At 36.8% G+C, this 20,497-nt stretch overlaps 1 protein-coding gene across 1 annotated transcript in view; it reads left to right on the top strand.

The window, feature by feature from the left end:
- The window catches only part of LOC117328292, a 77,170-nt gene that overhangs the window by 22,415 nt on the left and 34,258 nt on the right, over nucleotides 1–20,497 (top strand). Inside the window, exon 2 of the mRNA XM_033885816.1 lies at nucleotides 8,692–8,792. The gene's annotated coding sequence lies outside the window, so the exon portion shown is untranslated. The remainder of the gene's footprint in view (nucleotides 1–8,691; nucleotides 8,793–20,497) is intronic.

The following is a 20,497-nucleotide window of genomic DNA, read 5'->3' as shown; positions in this document are numbered from 1 at the left end:
GTGGTGGTTAGCCGTGGGTATGTCGGGTATCTCTACCTCACAGTGGTGGTTAGCCGTGGGTATGTCGGGTATCTCTACCTCACAGTGGTGGTTAGCCGTGGGTATGTCGGGTATCTCTACCTCACAGTGGTGGTTAGCCGTGGGTATGTCGGGTATCTCTACCTCACAGTGGTGGTTAGCCGTGGGTATGTCGGGTATCTCTACCTCACAGTGGTGGTTAGCCGTGGGTATGTCGGGTATCTCTACCTCACAGTGGTGGTTAGCCGCGGGTATGTCGGGTATCTCTATCTCACAGTGGTGGTTAGCCGTGGGTATGTCGGGTATCTCTACCTCACAGTGGTGGTTAGCCGTGGGTATGTCGGGTATCTCTATCTCACAGTGGTGGTTAGCCGTGGGTATGTCGGGTATCTCTACCTCACAGTGGTGGTTAGCCGTGGGTATGTCGGGTATCTCTACCTCACAGTGGTGGTTAGCCGTGGGTATGTCGGGTATCTCTATCTCACAGTGGTGGTTAGCCGTGGGTATGTCGGGTATCTCTATCTCACAATATGTAGTAGTGTAATATTTGTATTTTAAATCATTATTATATGTTTTAGGAAATGTTGTAATTAATGTGTAATGTTATATTTATGTGCTTAATTTGTAATGTATTTTAATAAACGTACATGTATTATAAGCATACCTGTGTTATATTAGCAGCCAGGTAAAATACCCTGGGGCTAATGGACAGTGTAAACAGTGTTTACCTGTGTGTAGTTTTACTTGGTAGGTATAGATATGGATTTAAATATAGATCCAGACCTTTGAACCTAGACTGACCTGTGGACTGAACTTGACCGGTTGTTTTTATTGGATACCATCTAGAGCGGGAAAAAGGCATGCTTTTTAGACATTTATTATAATGTAAGGATAGATTGGGTCAGTTTGATCCCAGGCAAGCTAGGAGAGCGGTGCAACAATTTATTCAATATAATTTTACCACATGTACTCTTCTTACACACTGTCTCAAATTACAAATTATCTTGATAATAAAACCAGATTTCATATCTTAACCATATCTTGACAATATAAAGAATTCATTATTCATTATTATTATCACATAATAATAATCATATACATAAGGAAGAGTACATATTCTTTCCTTAACCGTATCATGGATTTCATACACATAATTTATCTTTTATATTATAATTTTACACCTGTCTACAGACAGTACTAAGAACAACTTAAAACAACTCACCCTACATATGCAGTTGTATAGATCTGTATGGGTTCGTAATGGACGAATTATCTCTCTCAGGACAACATTTTCAATACATTTTCCTAAATGGACAAAACACAATATTTCTAAAATATGACATACTACTTACAATATCTGGCAACATTGTAGATATTCAGAAGTCACAAATTATCAATATATAAATTTAAAATGGAAAAAATAGCATTACTCAATCCAAAAAAAAAAAATTCATAATATTAATTATAACCTGATAGTAATTTATTATGCTTTATAGTACAGTATAGATAAATAAATTACATACAATTACCAACAATGATATAAAAAATACTATAATAAGAATATGACTTACCAATAATATCCCATCCCTCTTGAATAAATTGTTGCACCGCTCTCCTAGCTTGCCTGGGATCAAACTGACCCAATCTATCCTTACATTATAATAAATGTCTAAAAAGCATGCCCTTTTTCCCGCTCTAGATGGTATCCAATAAAAACAACCGGTCAAGTTCAGTCCACAGGTCAGTCTAGGTTCAAAGGTCTGGATCTATATTTAAATCCATATCTATACCTACCAAGTAAAACTACACACAGGTAAACACTGTTTACACTGTCCATTAGCCCCAGGGTATTTTACCTGGCTGCTAATATAACACAGGTATGCTTATAATACATGTACGTTTATTAAAATACATTACAAATTAAGCACATAAATATAACATTACACATTAATTACAACATTTCCTAAAACATATAATAATGATTTAAAATACAAATATTACACTACTACATACTCCCCCCTGTTGAAAAAAAATGACTTCCACGTCATTTCCCAATGACCACAGCTAGCACAGCTGTCCTCGCACAGTCTAGCATATCGCTCAATGCACCGATGTGAACTAACTGTGTGATGTACTGGGCTCGCTGCAACCAACCAAGTTTATTTTCCTGAACTCTCCCTAACTGCATCACAAACTGTCCAGAAGTCTGCCTCTGAGGCTTTTCCTTCCTCCTGGTGGATCTTCTTGGCACAGGAACTGGTTTCCTTTTCCCTTGATCCTCAACATTGGCATCAGGTATGGATGCCTCTATACCATGATCACATGGTGGTTCCGGATCACTCTGAGAAGTAGAAATACTTACATCCTCTTTTGATGCTAGGTCGTCACCAATATTTCTATCATCCCCCGTCACCGCAATCCCATTCTGATCGTCATCAGTGGATTCAGCGACATCCACAGTGCCTTCTACAACAACTCCCTCTGTGGTGCTGGATGTAGCACTCGGAGCTGCAGTGAAGAACACACAAGAATCCTCAGAGTCACTCAGACTCTCTACAGATGATTCATCCGATCCAGTCTCCCTTGTCTCTGCAGTTAAGCTAGAAGTAGTGTCCATACCCACTGACGGCACACTGAAGATATGAAGTAGCAAGTTCCTGTGTAGAGTTCGAACTCTTCCTTCTCCAGTTTCCTTTTTCACTTTGAATACTGGAATTTCTTTGTTCGGTTGTTCCAAGACAATATAGGCATCATCCTCCCACTTATCTGATAGTCTATGACGACCATCATGTACGAGGATCTTAACCAAAACTCTGTCACCCGCTTCAATAGCAGAACCTCTAACGCGAGTATCATAGTTTCTCTTCTGTCGACCTTTTGAACGAGTAGAAGCATCAGCTGCACACTGATAGGCTGACTTTAATCTTTTCCTCAGTGAATCCACATATTGGGAATAGTTGCTGTCCTTTCCTGTGTTAGACCGTTGAATCCCAAATACAAGATCACTCGGCAATCTTGGGTGTCTCCCATACATAAGGAAAATCGGTGTATGTCCAGTGCCCTCATGGCGAGTACAACTGTAATCATGCACTAAAGGTCCAATATGCTTTTTCCAATCTGTTTTCTCACTAGGTTGTAATGTACCAAGCATATCCATCAGTGTCCGATTAAATCGTTCGAACAATCCATTCCGCATCGGATGGTAGGGTGTTGTTCTAGACTTTTTTATTCCAGCTGCCGCACACAACTCTTCGATGACCTTTCCAACAAAGTTTGCTCCTTGGTCAGAATGTAAACGCAAGGGAAATCCATAATGCACAAAGAATTTATTGAATAACACCTCGGCTGTTGTTTTTGCTAACATGTTGCGTGTTGGATAAGCCTGTGCGTACTTTGTAAAATGATCGGTCAATACTAACACAAATCACTTCTAATGGCTGAGTCGAAACAATGGGAACTAAAGGTGCCCTCTGCGTAGAATAAGGTGTCTTTCGTCGAACACATCGATGACACTTCTGTACATACAAATCAATGTCCTTTGTCATCCCGGGCCAGACAAATATGTCCTGCATCAATGATAATGTCCTGTCTCGTCCTGGGTGACCAACAGAATCATGAAAGTAATAAAGAGCCTTGTTGACCAACTCCAAAGGAAGTACACGCTGTAAAACCTTCTCCCCATTCCTCTTCATGGAGCGACAAAGTATACCCTTTTCCAAAACTAAACCGTCAAAATACCTCAAAAGTTTAGACTGTTCTAAGGATAGATCCCGTCTATGAGGCTTCCTTCCATCTCTGATGGCTGTGATAAAGGGTCGCAACACTTTGTCTTTGGCCTGCATACTCCTCCATTCACGATGTGTCATGTGTTCCATTGCTCCAGTGTCGCAGTCCTCTAAATCATGTATCGGGTCAGATGTTATAACCTCAGCTCTCGTACGAGTCTGTATACCGGAACATACAGCTTTAATGGTAACTAGTCCAATCTCATCTTCTTCTGACTCACTGTCGCTATAATCGAATCGAGATAAAACATCAGCATCAGTATTATTCCTTCCTGGTCGATACTTGATAGAAAAATCATACGACGCCAATGCTGCTAACCACCTGTGTCCTGTTGCGTCAAGCTTTGCAGTAGAAAGCACATATGTCAATGGATTATTGTCGGTTAACACAGTGAAAGTAGTTCCATACAAGTAATCCTGAAATTTGTCTGTTATGGCCCACTTAAGCGCCAAAAATTCTAACTTGTGAGCCGGGTAGTTGCGCTCAGCTTTACTAAGACCTCTACTGGCGTAGTTAATGACAACTTTCTTACCATCCTGTTCCTGGTATAGTACTGCACCTAATGCCTTAGAGCTTGCATCTGTATGTACTTCAAAAGGCACGTTCATATCCGGGAAGCCAAGTACAGGTGGTGACGTCAGCTTCTCCTTCAGTATAGTGAAAGCTTCTTCCTGTTCTTTACCCCAATGCCAAAGAACTTCACGGTCTTCACCAACAGTCTTCTTGGTCTTTCTCTTCCCTTTCTTAGATGCCCTAGTACCAGGAAGTAGATCATGGAGTGGCTTGGCTATGGCGGAGAAATTCTTCACAAATTTTAATAACCATTTATTTACCTCATTAAAATGCTATATTTGTATATCATGGGAAAGAATAAAACAACATTAATGTATGAAATATTCTTGGTATAATTTGGCTGAAAGTTTTAGCTCTTCCTGCATTCTTTAGTTTACCATTATGTATACTGGTTTCTAAACTGTGACCTGATTATTAGCATGTGTGTCAGCAGGTCTGCTGCCACATTCCCCTACCCCACACAACAGTTTTAAAGCAATTTCCTGGTAATTATCTGATTAGTTATTTATGACATCATAACTGGTAGTAAGGTACCAGTATGTTGTCATTCCAAAACCAGTTCATAAAGTCAGAATATCTCTTTTTCATTATCAGCAAAAATAATCAAAGAATGAATGCTTTGGAATGCAAATTGCAAAATAACTGTGTTTTTCTTTATAGAATCACAGTGACAGTTTTATTATTTAAAACTATATATAAACCAAAAAAAATAGCGTGTTTCCACTGCTCAGGTTAAAACTGAAAAGAATGTTAAATAAATAGAGTTTCTTTAGTTATATGAAGAACTCTCTGAGAAATAGGGTAAACAAACTTCAACGAATACAAGACTAATCTAAATAGGGTAAACAAACTTCAACGAATACAAGACTAATCTAAATAGGGTAAACAAACTTCAACGAATACAAGACTAATCTAAATGAAATTCATGAAGAAAAGCCTGAAAAATAGCGATTACAAACTTTGACAGACAAAATTCAAAATGGCCACCTCATTGCCATCTTGTTTTCAGATCAGTTACAAAATGAAACATGAGCAACAAGTTAAGGTAACTAGGGGAATCTACAGGTAAAAATTTAGTAAGATCGAACTTTTTGAGAAATAGTGATAACAAATTTCAACGGTTAAAATTCAAAATTGCCCCGTCGGCTATCTTGTTTTCAATTTTTGATTCAGCACCTATCTTGGCCTATTTCCTACATCAATATAATAGTAGACAGCCAAGTAACTACTGAACAGCTCCTATCAAGGCCTCACGATGTAGCAGATATGCTACAACTTTCCATAGGGAGACAGCCAGATACATGTAGTTACATACTGCTCAGCTCCTATAGTTGTATCAAGGCCTCATGATGTAGCAGGTATGCTACATCTATATAATGGTAGACAGCCAGATATTTACTAAGCAGCTTCTATCCAGGCCTTCAAGATGTAGTAGATATGCTACAACTTTCCATAGGAAGACAGCCATGTTACATGCTGCTCAGCTCCTATCAAGGCTTCGATGTAGCAGATATCCTACGACTTTCAATAGGAAGACAGCCAGATAGTTACTGATCAGCTCCTATGATGGCCTCATGATGTAGCAGATATGCTACATCGTAAGGGCCAGTACCCCAAGATAAGCAATTTATACCCAAAAATGCATAGAATCGCATCGAAGTGTACAAAAAGGGAAAAGTGGAATTTTCCCTTTTTTTTTGGAACTGCGTTATGTGTATTGTTAATAAAATATTTTGAAATTGATATCTCATACACAAACGGTATCTTACATACAGAAACTGTATCTCATATACAAACGGTATCTTACATACACAAACGGTATCTTACATACAGAAACGGTATCTTACATATACAAACGGTATCTTACATACAGAAACTGTATCTCATATACAAACGGTATCTTACATATAGAAACGGTATCTTACATATACAAACGGTATCTTACATACAGAAACGGTATCTTACATATACAAACGGTATCTTACATACAGAAACGGTATCTCATACACAAACGATATCTCATACACAAACGGTATCTCATACATAAACAGTATCTTACATACAGAATCGTTATATTACAAACAGAAACGGTATCTTACATACACAAACGGTATCTCATACACAAACGGTATCTTACATACACAAACGGTATCTCATACACAAACGGTATCTTACATACACAAACAGTATCTCATGCACAAACGGTATCTTACATACACAAACGGTATCTTACATATAGTAACGGTATATCATACACTAACGGTATCTTACATACACAAACGGTATATCATACACAAACGGTATCTCATACACAAACGGTATCTTATACACTAACTGTATCTCATACACAAACGGTATCTTACATACAGAAACGGTATCTTACATACACAAACGGTATCTTATACACTAACTGTATCTCATACACAAACGATATCTTACATACACAAACGGTATCTCATACACAAACGGTATATCATACACTAACGGTATCTTACATACACAAACGGTATATCATACACAAACGGTAACTCATACACAAACGGTATCTTACATACACAAACTCCCACGCTGCCTCACATAGAAACTGTATCTCATTAAAACTGTACCACAATAAAACTTATCCAGCCTTCTAATTTTCACCAGATAACATGCAAATTGTTCACACATGGAAGGACTGTTAATAATCCTGTCTGAATTAAAATACTGGCATAAAATGAATAACGGAAGTGCATTTTGGTAGATTTAAGGAACGTTACGAATTCCTGGAGGTGGATGGATCTACCAGATTAATAAGCCTTACGGCCAAGTATATAGACAAATGTTACAGAATGTCTCGAGGTGTCTGGATCTACCAGATTAAAAAGTCTTACGGCTAAGTGTATAGGCAAAGGAAACGCATTTCCCCTTAATTAATTCCATGAGTAGAGAGTAAGTAATTTGCGCTGTACGATAGTAGCTACTAGGGGTGAATACCTCCTGGCATTCTGTGTAGAAGGTTGACAACAACAGTAGAACTCAATGCGACACGCCATGGGGAAATCAGTCAAACGCCCTGATGACGATATTGCTGGATTAGTATTGAAAAAATATGCTCTTCATTAAAATTTTCACTACATTATTGTATACATACGTTTTTTCTTATGTGATATAAAAATGGCACTCACTTGGCTTACGACCGATTGGCGAGACGATTGGGTTTTAATGCTGGTGCCAAAGAGTAAACACCCAAGCTAACTATTCCATATTACGACTGATGAACCACGTAAAGTATGTTTTTTTTTTTGTTATTACACAGGTATATATGCAAAAGTCAGTTTTTATTTTCAATCGGTCATGATTACTCTTGCCGACGATGAAGCACTTTAAACTGTACGAGATCATACAATTTGTATAAGTATGTGTGTAACTTACCATAGTTGTGTAACTTAAGGTAATACATCAACGTTAAGTCATTTAAAAAAAGGAAAATAATCATGCTATCTGTTCATTATCGATAAAACTGCGACAGGGTAGGGATTTTTTTTATGATCCATTTTTTCCCTTGCGCGAATTACCTAGCGGTCTGAAATTGGTAAAAGTCGACGGGGTCACGTGGGAATAAGGTGATTTATCTAATGACCTCCTAAATAGTACCAGTTATAAAGATAATCACTTTCTCGTCAATATACGGGTACATGCAAGTATGAAGGCTTCATTCCTGTCTACACGACATACATAATGTATAGGATATATGTTCCATGTCTTCACTCCACACTCGGAGACAACACGTGCTAGGATGTGTTTATGAGGCCTCAAACATGCCTAACTTACCAGAATTATACGTATCCCAGGTAATTCGTGTCAAATTTTATGAGCCACGTCCCCGTATATATCATTAACCTCAGTGTTAAGGATACGGATTCCTAATTAAACTTTGATTCATGGTGTTATATCACTGCTTCCCGCCTTTAACCTTAGTGTAAAGAGGACATGTCGCTCGACGGACAAATGTCTATGACAGGGGAGGGTCATGGATGCTAGTATATAACTACAGAACATGCCTGTCGATAATCGGTCTTCAGCCTCTCTTATACGTATCTGTAAGTAACATGACGAGAGCCGAGATAGTGATAACAAAACCACCATGCAAAGCAAAGAACAGTGCTAATAGTATTTGAAGTAATTTATTGATATCTGACTTTCCACGCGGGAGCATTTATTGGAAAGTAAAACTATTACATAGTATACTGTTCCAAAACAATAGTATGGTGTCCATGTAACCCGGCTACACATCAATACGGAGCCTACACGTCAATGTCGCCTTTTCTGTTTTAGGTAGACCTGTTGTGCCATACTTGCTCCCTGTGTATGCCAGATTTGTCCGACAGCAGTGGTCTCTCATGACTCAGATGACAAACTTCAGGAGGGAACCTTAAGTGAGTAAAGCTTTTTGTGACTCTTTGAGATGAATTACGGATTTATTTACATGTGTACATGAAGGTTCATGAATTTATACAACATTAGACGGTCTTTATCAATCACACGATAAAATATAACGTTAGTTATCAGTCAATATATGTCTTATTAAATAATGGAACAACTCCGATTGAGTCCGACACCGTATGGTAGGAAGTATCCATGAATTATTCCATTGATGTACAATCTGGGGGACTGACTATCCATCCAGTATCGTGTTTAATGTTACGGGGATCGCGATTCCGTTCTGGATTTCCACACTTATGTACGTCATCTATTGTTTTAGTTATTATTTACGTTATCTATTCAATCTCCTGTGTATCACTGACGACATAACGTATCACTGACGACATAACGTATCACTGACGACATAACGTATCACTGACGACATAATGTGTGATTTGTATATAATCTCCTGTGTATCACTGACGACATAACGTATCACTGACGACAAAACGTATTACTGACGACATAACGTATGATTTGTATACAATCTCCTGTGTATCACTGACGACATAACGTATCACTGACGACATAACGTATCACTAACGACATAACGTAGCATTGACGACATAACGTATGATTTGTATACAATATCCTGTGTATCACTGACGACATACCGTATGATTTGTATTCAATCTCCTGTGTAACACTGACGACATACCGTATGATTTGCATTCAATCTCCTGTGTATCACTGACGACATAACGTATCACTGACGACATAACGTATCACTGACGACATAACTTATGATTTGTATTCAATCTCCCGTGTATCACTGACGACATAACGTATCACTGACGACATAACGTATTACTGACGACATAACGTATGATTTGTTTACAATCTCCTGTGTATCACTGACGACATAACGTATCACTGACGACATAACGTTTGATTTGTTTACAATCTCCTGTATATCACTGACGACATAACGTATCACTGACGACATAACGTATGATTTGTTTACAATCTCCTGTGTATCACTGACGACATAACGTATGATTTGTATTCAATCTCCTGTGTATCACTGACGACATAACGTATGATTTGTATTCAATCTCCTGTGTAACACTGACGACATACCGTATGATTTGTATACAATCTCCTGTGTATCACTGACGACATACCGTATGATTTGTATTCAATCTCCTGTGTAACGCTGACGACATACCGTATGATTTGTATTCAATCTCCTGTGTATCACTGACGACATAACGTATCACTGACGACATAACTTATGATTTGTATTCAATCTCCCGTGTATCACTGACGACATAACGTATCACTGACGACATAACGTATTACTGACGACATAACGTATGATTTGTTTACAATCTCCTGTGTATCACTGACGACATAATGTATCACTGACGACATAACGTATGATTTGTTTACAATCTCCTGTGTATCACCGACGACATAACGTATGATTTGTATTCAATCTCCTGTGTATCACTGACGACATAACGTATGATTTGTATTCAATCTCCTGTGTAACACTGACGACATACCGTATGATTTGTATACAATCTCCTGTGTATCACTGACGACATAACGTATCACTGACGACATAACGTATGATTTGTTTACAATCTCCTGTGTATCACTGACGACATAACGTATGATTTGTATTCAATCTCCTGTGTATCACTGACGACATAACGTATGATTTGTATTCAATCTCCTGTGTAACACTGACGACATACCGTATGATTTGTATACAATCTCCTGTGTATCACTGACGACATAACGTATGATTTGTATACAATCTCCTGTGTATCACTGACGACATAACGTATCACTGACGACATAACGTATGATTTGTATTCAATCTCCTGTGTATCACTGACGACATAACGTATGATTTGTATTCAATCTCCTGTGTAACACTGACGACATACCGTATGATTTGTATACAATCTCCTGTGTATCACTGACGACATAACGTATGATTTGTATACAATCTCCTGTGCATCACTGACGACATAACGTATCACTGACGACATAACGTATGATTTGTATACAACCTCTTGTGTATCACTGACGACATAACGTATGATTTGTATACAATCTCCCTGTGTATCACTGACGACATAACGTATGATTTGTATACAACCTCTTGTGTATCACTGACGACATAACGTATGATTTGTATTCAATCTCCTGTGTATCACTAACGACATAACGTATCACTGACGACAAAACGTATCACTGACGACATAACGTACATGTATGATTTGTATACAATCTCCCGTGTATCGCTGACGACATAACGTATCACTGACGACATAACGTATTACTGACGACATAACGTATGATTTGTATACAATCTCCTGTGTATCACTGACGACATAACGTATCACTGACGACATAACGTATCACTAACGACATAACGTATCACTGACGACATACCGTATGATTTGTATACAATCTCCTGTGTATCACTGACGACATAACGTATGATTTGTATTCAATCTCCCGTGTATCACTGACGACATAACGTATGACTGACGACATAACGTATCACTAACGACATAACGTATGATTTGTATACAACCTCCCGTGTATCACTAACGACATAACGTATGATTTGTATACAATCTCCTGTGTATCACTGACGACATAACGTATCACTGACGACATAACGTATCACTGAAGACATAACGTATCATTGACGACATAACGTATCACTGAAGACATAATGTATGATTTGTATACAATCTCCCGTGTATCACTGACGACATAACGTATCACTGACGACATAACGTATGATTTGTATACAATCCCCTGTGTATCACTGACGACATAACGTATCACTGACGACATAACGTATCACTGACGACATAACGTATCACTGACGACATAACGTATGATTTGTATACAATCTCCTGTATATCACTGACGACATAACGTATGATTTGTATACAATATCCTGTGTATCACTGACGACATAACGTATCACTGACGACATAACGTATCACTGACGACATAACGTATGATTTGTATTCAATCTCCTGTGTATCACTGACGACATAACGTATGATTTGTATACAATCTCCCGTGTATCACTGACGACATAACGTATCACTGACGACATAACGTATGATTTGTATACAATCTCCCGTGTATCACTGACGACATAACGTATCACTGACGACATAACGTATGATTTGTATACAATCTCCTGTGTATCACTGACGACATAACGTATCACTGACGACATAACGTATCACTGACGACATAACGTATGATTTGTATACAACCTCCCGTGTATCACTGACGACATAACGTATCACTGACGACATAACGTATCACTGACGACATAACGTATGATTTGTATACAATCTCCTGTGTATCACTGACGACATAACGTATCACTGACGACATAACGTATCACTGACGACATAACGTATGATTTGTATACAACCTCCCGTGTATCACTGACGACATAACGTATCACTGACGACAAAACGTATCACTGACGACATAACGTATGATTTGTATACAACCTCCCGTGTATCACTGACGACATAACGTATCACTGACGACATAACGTATCACTGACGACATAACGTATGATTTGTATACAATCTCCTGTGTATCACTGACGACATAACGTATCACTGACGACATAACGTATCACTGACGACATAACGTATCACTGACGACATAACGTATGATTTGTATACAATCTCCTGTGTATCACTGACGACATAACGTATCACTGACGACATAACGTATCACTGACGACATAACGTATCACTGACGACATAACGTATGATTTGTATACAATCTCCAGTGTATCACTGACGACATAACGTATCACTGACGACATAACGTATCACTGACGACGTAACGTATGATTTGTATACAATCTCCTGTTTATCACCACTAGGTACAATATATGGCACCACTGCCGATTTCGATAAGAATCTATCAGTTGTATGATTCAGCTAAATCAATTTTGTCTCGACTCTATCTAACTCTCAAATTGTATTGAAAGTTGATATATTGTGTAGCTATAGGATAGATGGGCACTGATAAAACACTACTCTAACTTATTACCAGTTTTATATACGGGTTAGGGTAAACCCTATTACCGTCAGAGGGAAGCATGCGACTTGAATAGTTGTACTCCTCATAATGAAATGTTTGTTCTAGTACAATGGTGGACAGTTACACTTACATATGACGTTCAATATCTACGTGGACAATGTCTTTAATCCGCTATGTCTGGTCGACGCCCCATGGGACTAGGCGCATATCATGGCGCAATTGTGTTACACGCCTTCAGTCCTGTTGACATGGAAGGTACGCTGACAAAAGGGCCAATCTTCCTTGAAACAGGATGACGCGGAAAAATAGCACGAGCTATGTATCTAAACATTTTACTTAAATAAATAAAGAAGACACATAATTCCGAGCTGTTATTTATAACCTGTATATATTTGTTAGTCAGACACAACCAATTAGGAGCCATTCTTCCGCCCTTAGTAGAACGTATGGACAGATTTTATGGGGAAATCAAGAGACAGGCATGTTAACTGTAGGAAATAAATCGATTTTCGACATTTCCCTCGGGACATTAACAGCCATTTCACAATCAAGCATTCCAATATAAAATTGTTTACCTTCAAATTTGGAATAAAATTAGTTGCTTTTCGCCCATTTTAGACCGATCTGCGCGAAATATATATTTGGTAGGATTCGTTACCATGACATATAGTTATGGCTTTTTGACAGCATTTTGAATAATGCTTCTTGCTATATTTCAGTAATTTATGTGTTTTGCTAAAAGAATCAGTGTCACTTTGGCATATGACGAGCGCATATTGGTCCCGTCTGAGACTAAAGACGACCCTTTATTGGTCCGATCTAGGACTAAAGACGACCCTTTATTGGTCCGATCTAGGACTAAAGACGACCCTTTATTGGTCCGATCTAGGACTAAAGACGACCCTTTATTGGTCCGATCTGGTACTAAAGACGACCCTTTATTGGTCCGATCTGGGACTAAAGACGACCCTTTATTGGCCCGACCTTGGACTAAGTATTATCGTATTAACTGCAATTTTAAGGATTAACCATTGGGATGCTTAGAGTTTTCTGGAATGAAACATATTAGTTTGTAACAATAAATTTGTAGAATCAAACATTAAAATATCTAAGATTCATTTTTAGGATACACCATTAGTATGTTAACAGTCATTTTAGGATAAACCATTAGTATGTTAACAGTCATTTTAGGATAAACCATTAGTATGTTAACAGTCATTTTAGGATAAACCATTAGTATGTTAACAATTATTTTAGTATTTACCATTAGTATGTTTACAGTCATTTTAGGATTAGCCTTTAGGATTAAATATTAGTACTTTTTCAGTAATTTTAAGGATTAAACATTAGTATGTTTATAGTGAATTTAAGGATTAAACATTAGTATGTTTAAAGTGAATTTAAGGATTAAACATTTGTATGTTTAAAGTGAATTTCAGGATTAAACATTTGTATGTTTACAGTGAATTTAAGGATTAAACATTAGTATGTTTATAGTGAATTTAAAGATTAAACATTTGTATGTTTATAGTGAATTTAAGGATTAAACATTTGTATGTTTATAGTGAATTTAAGGATTAAACATTTGTATGTTTATAGTGAATTTAAGGATTAAACATTTGTATGTTTATAGTGAATTTAAGGATTAAACATTTGTATGTTTACAATGAATTTAAGGATTAAACATTTGTATGTTTATAGTGAATTTAAGGATTAAACATTTGTATGTTTACAGTGAATTTAAAGATTAAACATTTTTGTTAGTTGTTCTATTTTTCCTCTCGGGAAATCTCATGTTAGTAAAATGTTATAAACCTTCACGGATACTTAATTCTCTCGGGTCTAATTTTGTTAACGTTATATGCATTTGTTGTTACTGACGGGTCCCGATCTATTACCATTAAGTTCCCCTGAGAGCGATATAAAACTACATAATATCTTTTACTACTGTATCAGTCCATATCTCTCGCAGGGGTACTCGATCATGTGTGTTTAATGGGACAATCATGGTCGACTTATGACGGGACAGAACAGCGTTTAGCTTGATTATGTACCTGAGTATATAGCACCGCGATAAATCGTACATGTATCCCTTGGATATAGGGATTGTGTGTTGTAAATCCATTACTTTTCTCTTCACTGGTTCCCACACATTTTTGACGAGGAACTATTTGGATATTCTTTCTCTTGAACAGATAATGATGACAACTGTCATCCTAACGTTACACGAACAGTTACGCGACGAGTAAAACAATCCAAACAAGTATGTTTTAAGCCCTCTCTAAGCTGTGGTTTCCTCTCTGATATATCATCAATATGTCTCCGTCTCTAACTCATAGAACACAGTGACACGTCAAGTACATCCTTCAGTCGACATTTCCAGATTAATCTGTAGAGTCGAGGGTCACTTGTTTTGTTTTGTTTTTTCTCTCACAGATTGGTTGCTACATCCAGAATAGAACATGTCTTCTCCAGGCAGACAGAAGCAGTAAACATATAACCTTTTAAATATCTTTTACTAGGATGATAGCCTAAATGTACTTACAGGAGCGATGTCATCCAGAATATTGGTGATTTGAAGCTGAAATGTATAACGTGTATGGTATATCATGTGATATATAACATGTGTAGGTATATCATGTGATATATAACATGTGTATGGTATATCATGTGATATATAACATATGTTTGGTATATCATGTGATATATAACATGTGTTTGGTATATCATGTGATATATAACATGTGTTTGGTATATCATGTGATATATAACATGTGTATGGTATATCATGTGATATATAACATGTGTATGGTATATCATGTGATATATAACATGTGTATGGTATATCATGTGATATATAACATGTGTATGGTATATCATGTGATATATAACATGTGTATGGTATATCATGTGATATATAACATATGTATGGTATATCATGTGATATATAACATGTGTATGGTAAATCATGTGATATATAACATGTGTATGGTATATCATGTGATATATAACATGTGTATGGCATATCATGTGATATATAACATGTGTATGGTATATAGTATATCATGTGATATTTAACATGTGTATGGTATATCATGTGATATATAACATGTGTTTGGTATATCATGTGATATATAACATGTGTATGGTAAATCATGTGATATATAACATGTGTATGGTATATCATGTGATATATAACATATGTATGGTATATCATGTGATATATAACATGTGTATGGTATATCATGTGATATATAACATGTGTTTGGTATATCATGTGATATATAACATGTGTATGGTATATCATGTGATATATAACATGCGTATTGTATATCATGTGATATCTAACATATGTATGGTATATCATGTGATATATAACATGTGTATGGTATATAGTATATCATATGATATATAACATGTGTTTGGTATATCATGTGATATATAACAGATGTATGATACATCATGTGCATTCTTGATATTATGTTGGGCAAAAAAGCTTGTCTTACACATGGTCAAGATAAATATAGAATATACAATATTTACAACACATAAAATAGTAATACGATAACATTAAACAATGCACAATGATTTAAAAAAAAAAACATAATTTTGGAACTGTCATTGAATGTAACGGATAAAAAGTACAACCACAGCAGGATTAACGATTACTCCGTAAAAAGCTCTTACATTGTAGCTGCTTTCTTTTAAAGATCAAAGTGTAGTACAGTTTCCACATTACTTGGTAAAAGATTCCATGTAGGAGCTCCTTGATAGTTCAAAGACGTTTTTATTAGCATTTATTAGCATAAATAATGGATGCAGGCTTGTAGCCTCTATAGTCATATCAATATCAATACATTGTATAATATAAATATTTCCTGTGTAATTAATGGCTTTATATTAGTTCCTGTACATTCATGAATAAAAACGGTTATTTTTCCAATGATCATCTAACATTATTTCAAATTTTAACACAGAATTAGCATTGACAACAATTTGTGGCAAGCTATTCCATAAATCAATAACTCGGTAACTGAAAAAAATGTTTCCTTCCATCAAGACGACATCGCTTTTTGAATATTTTCTTATCGTGACCTCTGGTTCTACTCATATTGTCCATTTGGAAAAAAGTTTTTTGTTATTCTACTATCGTATATGTTATTTACTATCTTAAAAACGTTAATCATATCTCCTCTGGAAGTCTTGCTTGAAAATGGTTTTTTACTTTAACATTTCAAAAATTTAACGTGATTTTTTTTCTGAATACATTCGGGAACTTGTAGCCCTAAGACATTCGTCAACTGCTACTTCTTACAGCTTGTCATGTTTCACAGTTTCATTATTTACATCGTTGATGACGATCGTTTACTTTTTTGATTTACATTTCCTCAGTTAGGTAGAAACAAGCATAGCTTTGCAGGCCTTGAGCTGCAGTATCGTCTGCAAACATAAACATATTATCTAACAAGTTACAAGGGGTATCGTTTACCTTCAAAATATGGCCCTAATATTGATCAATGATGGGCCCAAAAAGAAAGGGAAAAGGATCACTTAAAGTCTCCCGCTCAAATAACTATTTGAAATATGTATTGTTCGGAATGAAGTTTTGAATGCAAAGTTTTGTGAGTAACAAGATTGAAAGCCTTGGGGAAATCCAGACATCTATTGCATCAAACCAAGAATTTGTAATATTGGTAAGTGCAGACGGACATGAATGTTTAAGTCTGATACCAGACTGGCTATCTGTTATCAAATTGTTTACAGTCAAAAACTAACATGCATGTGCTCGTCCAAACACTCGGATAAGACAGGCAATATCGAGATTGGTCTGTAATTAGGGCATATTATTGTCATGTCTTAACACAGAACAACATCTCAACATATCTTAACAGGAACAACATCTCAACATGTATTAACACAGAACAACATCTCAACATATCTTAACAGGAACAACATTTCAACATGTCTTAACACAGAACAACATCTCAACATGTCTTAACACAGAACAACATCTCAACATGTCTTAACACAGAACAACATCTCAACATGTCTTAACACAGAACAACATCTCAACATGTCTTAACACAGAACAACATCTCAACATATCTTAACACAGAACAACATCTCAACATGTCTTAACACAGAACACCATCTCAACATGTCTTAACACAGAACAACATCTCAACATGTCTTAACACAGAACAACATCTCAACATGTCTTAACACAGAACAACATCTCAACATGTCTTAACACAGAACAACTTCTCAACATATCTTAACAGGAACAACATCTCAACATGTCTTAACAGGAACAACATCTCAACATGTCTTAACACAGAACAACATCTCAACATGTCTTAACACAGAACAACATCTCAACATGTCTTAACACAGATTTTCAACATCTCAATATAAAATTAAATACGTCCTATATTTGAAATGTACGTAAACTGTCTTCAATATTATTTTAGCGGGGATATCACACAATTCTTTTGGGGAATGTAAACATTTATAGAATTGTAAAACATCTTTAGATGTTACAATAATCCGTTTGGAAAGGTTACATATAATAAGGAAGCTGTTAATAGTAGTACCCCATTGAGGGTAACAATATAGCTACTGTCGACCGCCGACACATAATGGTGACATCTGAGCCTGTCCGAGGCTTCTTCGGTATCGGAAACACTCAGCGTTCCCTGACAGGTGTCCTTATCTCCTGTCATAGAACAGTATCGCCAAGTCGTTTTGAGAATTTACTGTTGGGAATAAACCAGGTACACAGGTATAGATTTGTGTTACCTCATCACCTGACATACAGGTACACAGGTAAATATTTGTGTTACCTCATCACCTGACATACAGGTACACAGGTACAGATTTGTGTTATCTCATCACCTGCCATACAGGTACAGAGGTAAATATTTGTGTTACCTCATCATCTGCCATACAGGTACACAGGTAAATACTTGTGTTATCTCATCACCTGACATACAGGTACACAGGTAAATATTTGTGTTATCTCATCACCTGGTATACAGGTACATAGGTAAATATTTGTGTTATCTCATCACCTGGTATACAGGTACATAGGTAAATATTTGTGTTATCTCATCACCTGACATACAGGTACATAGGTAAATATTTGTGTTATCTCATCACCTGACATACAGGTACATAGGTAAATATTTGTGTTATCTCATCACCTGACATACAGGTATATATGTGCAGTGTCCCGTATGTACGCCAACTGAATTTTGTACTATTACATCTGTACAATGCAAGTGAGCTGTAAAGCTAAATGCAATAAAGAATTTGAATTTGAGGTACACAGGTAAAGATTTTGTTAACTCATCACATGACATTTGTCTCCAGTCACTCTATTGATTTCACACCTCTCGTTCGTCTTCAGATTGCGCGTGATAATTGCGGTTAAATTTCGTCACAAATACTCCGACCGGAGACCAAATACTGCAATGCCTCGCTGTAATGGTAATCAGGCACAAATGAAATAAGTAGTGCTAATTCCGAACGTTACTTGTATTCATTTCCAGGTTCCTCGGCGGTATCGTTGGGTAATAGGCTGCCACAGGAACACTATTTATAGAAAGCAGAGTGTCGGGACGTCAGGGAGTCGTGTAGGTAATCCCGTTAGTACAAACTAATAGCGATTTGTTTAAACATTAGGACGATACGGTGAGTTATGTTGACTATGGCTCTGATACCATGGTAATGGGAACAGTTATAAATATATCGTCATGGTCAATAAAGTTTGTTTTTTATTATCTTAAGATATCATTTCGTCACCACGTCAATTGGAGTTTTACCCAAGGGTAAGCCAGTAGCGTGTTGGAGGATCTCCAAACTCAGTTTGTTCCCCCGTTTTCATTCTCGGAGATTACTTTCTGGCTCCGTGGGTCCTAAATTCTCATCCATGTTCGGGGTTCGCCTACCTGGAAAAGAAAGTTCTCATCTCTGGGGAACGAAGTTTTGAATAGGGAGTGATATCGTAAAGGATGGATAATCAAGCGTTTTGATAGAAGAGGCGTTTTACTGAGGGGATGTTCGAGAACAAATTAAAACTCTTTCGGATCCTTAAAATAAACATTACTACTTGTATTACAAGACTAATCAGTATTACGTATAATCTAGATTAGCCAAAATGAAAAAAAAAATAGAAATAGGAATATTGCCCAAAAACATCTAATGTCTAAGATTTTAGGTTTTCTTAGGTCATCTGTCCCGAATGGAATCATATTCAATATAATTCTCTGAATCAGTTAAATTAGCGTTATTTTGGCTGTACGGTGACTATTTTTACGTCACCAAAACAGCTGTATTTTTATGGTTCGTGGACGGGACATACCTGGATGTGACGTAGTCGATGAAGACAGAAAGCACTCGCCCCCTCGGAACGCCTGGTCCGTAAAGTTTGAATGGGTCTGTATTTTATTTGTGTATTCCCCTGCGTTATTGACTTAGAACATTGTAGGTTTAAGGATCGACGTTAGGTTGACCTGTGGATCGTCGTCAGTTTGAGAAAGGTTTCAGAAACCATCATTGGTAGTGAGGAGTGATACAACATTAGACTTTTTGTGAGGAAAACTGT

This window comes from Pecten maximus, chromosome 5 (genome assembly GCF_902652985.1).
Source record: "Pecten maximus chromosome 5, xPecMax1.1, whole genome shotgun sequence".
NCBI classification, from domain to species: domain Eukaryota; kingdom Metazoa; phylum Mollusca; class Bivalvia; order Pectinida; family Pectinidae; genus Pecten; species Pecten maximus.
The sequence above is the reverse complement of the archived record's forward strand: the minus strand, read 5'-3'. Positions and strand labels throughout refer to the sequence as shown.